Here is a 2,178-nt window from a genome sequence, read left to right as displayed (position 1 = left end):
TGCTCGATATATTTAAATGAACAAAGACAGCTGATACTGATTTAAGGCAGAATTTGTGCATTTTGATGATCACATTCATCGGATTTTTAACCACTGATGGAAACATATTGATTCATTTAAATCAGGGGTGTCAAAGTCAAATGGACGGAGGGCCAAATAAAAATGTAGCTCCAAGCCGAGGGCCAGACTGATCGAATGTTCATTGAAAAATTTTAAAATGACTAGTGCAGGGGTCACCAACCTTTTTGAAAACGAGAGCTACTTCCTGGGTACTGAATAATGTGAAGGGCTACCAGTTTGATACACATCTGAAATAGCCAATTTGCTCAATTTACCTTAACTAAATGTCATTATTAATACCGTATGGGCCCGAATATAAGACGGTGTTTTTTGCATTGAAATAAGACTGAAAAAGAGGGGGTCGTCTTATAATCAGGGTCGTCTTATATTCGGGCCAATACGGTGGATCCAGTCCATTCGGGCCTCAGTCCGACCGGGATTTCCTAAAACACAAGCTCAGGACGAAGCTAATGCTGGTGCACAACTGGACCTTACTGGTCTGACAATGTTCAAAATAAATTAAAAATACATTAAATATATCAGTCGGTGCACAATGAATTTGACACGGTTCTGCTTTATGTTGAATGAGTGACATTGAATAATTATTTGATCTAATCAAGTGTTACTCTTTGTTTCCTTCGCAACAGGAAAAAATACATTTCACATTGGAGATGTGGAACCAGAGAAGGATCCAAACGCTGCGGAATAGGCTTCCTCCTCAAATGGGGTGAAATCCGTAAATGTCTGGTCATCGGCGAAGTCGCGGCCCAGGCTTTGGTCGGCCGGGTCCATTTCCCCACTTTCTTGTCTTTCTCGCTCCTCCTGTGAGGGATGAAGGTGAAGAGTGGGAATAGAAGAAATTCTGCTGAGCCAAGAGAACTTGTTGACCACCTCACCTCGGGGCTTCCCATTAAAAACTCTACGAGGGAGCTGGATCTCTCTCGGGTCTGGACCCCCTCCAGGATCTTATACACCATCGACCGACCGGCAGAACTTTTCCGTCACTGTCTTTTCCAGCCTTGTCTGTTTGTGCGACAAGAACGGGGTGAAAATGGACCGGTGGGATGGGAAAAACCCTGAAAGGCTCAAAGGCTTTGATCATACGACACCTCCAGGTGGCGCCGGAGCTCTGCCGTCCTGTCCTCGGACACAGCGAAGCCCATGAGCGTCACCTGCACCGAGGCCCCCTGCAACAGCACCGGTTGGTTGACAAGCGCCCCGTCACTCAGGGTGGCGTGCGGGCCCGGACCTGGTAGTTGGTGGAGTTTCCTGTCCATTGAGCCAGTTGACCGCAGAACCTCAGGGCTGGAACTGGAGGGTCGGTCTGAGCACCATGACACTGCGCTGGTGGATCCCTGTGGAAGTCAAAGGAACCGGTGCTGACGTCTGTACTTTTGAGGAGTTGTTGCATGGGAATCTTCTAGTTTTGCCCTCACTGATTGTGTTTCATTGTGTTTGAGGAGGGAGCAGAAGGTGCTGATTCTTTAGATTAGCCGGGTTCTGGATGGGGGTCGGTCAGGACACATCAATGAGAAGAGTTCAGTGGGTTCTAGTTCTATAGTTGCTGCTGCGGCTGAAGGCAATGCGTACCAGCAACATCAGTTGTAATAGAATCTAACGCGCTTGTAATGTCTGTTGCTTTCCATCAAAGCTTCTTTGATCTTTCATCCTGAAAAACCTCACCACACACACACACACACACAAACACAGCCCTGGTGTCCCAGGTTGTCCTGCTGGATTACGGCGGTGTGTCGCTGCGCCCCCTGCCGTTGGCTCCTGCAACTGCTATCGGGGGAGGGAGTTGAGGCGTGCGGGCTGCAGCCAATTAACCAGGTAAACTGCTGCGGTTTTAGTGCCGTTTTCCTGTTACTGCTCATGTTGGCTTTGTTTCTTTTAAGGCTTCTCATAGGCCGCTGTTTGCCCTGTCGTGCCTCTTGGTCGTTGGTTTTTTTTCTTTGCTGTGGTTTTTTTAATTCTGCGTTTCTCAGACATTTCGTAAACAGTGGTTCGGTTTGTTTAACTTACACCCTGACCTGCCCGCGGAGCCTTCTGACCCATAGGTTAGTACGGCAGTTATTGCGGAGGCCAATGAGCTTGTACATAGACATGTGGTTGTTT

General features: G+C 47.9%; 1 long non-coding RNA gene across 1 annotated transcript; it reads right to left on the bottom strand.

Moving 5' to 3' along the window:
* Positions 1-649: 649 nt before the first annotated feature.
* LOC130520593 (uncharacterized) lies at positions 650-1,255 on the bottom strand. The gene is made up of 3 exons (XR_008948935.1): positions 1,170-1,255; positions 957-1,083; positions 650-882 (listed from the first exon to the last, which is right to left on the bottom strand). It is a non-coding gene; the product is annotated as an uncharacterized LOC130520593 (long non-coding RNA).
* Between the last annotated feature and the right edge of the window lie 923 nt (positions 1,256-2,178).

Source organism: Takifugu flavidus, unplaced genomic scaffold (genome assembly GCF_003711565.1).
Source record: "Takifugu flavidus isolate HTHZ2018 unplaced genomic scaffold, ASM371156v2 ctg436, whole genome shotgun sequence".
NCBI classification, from domain to species: domain Eukaryota; kingdom Metazoa; phylum Chordata; class Actinopteri; order Tetraodontiformes; family Tetraodontidae; genus Takifugu; species Takifugu flavidus.
This window is presented reverse-complemented; position numbering and strand designations above follow the sequence as displayed.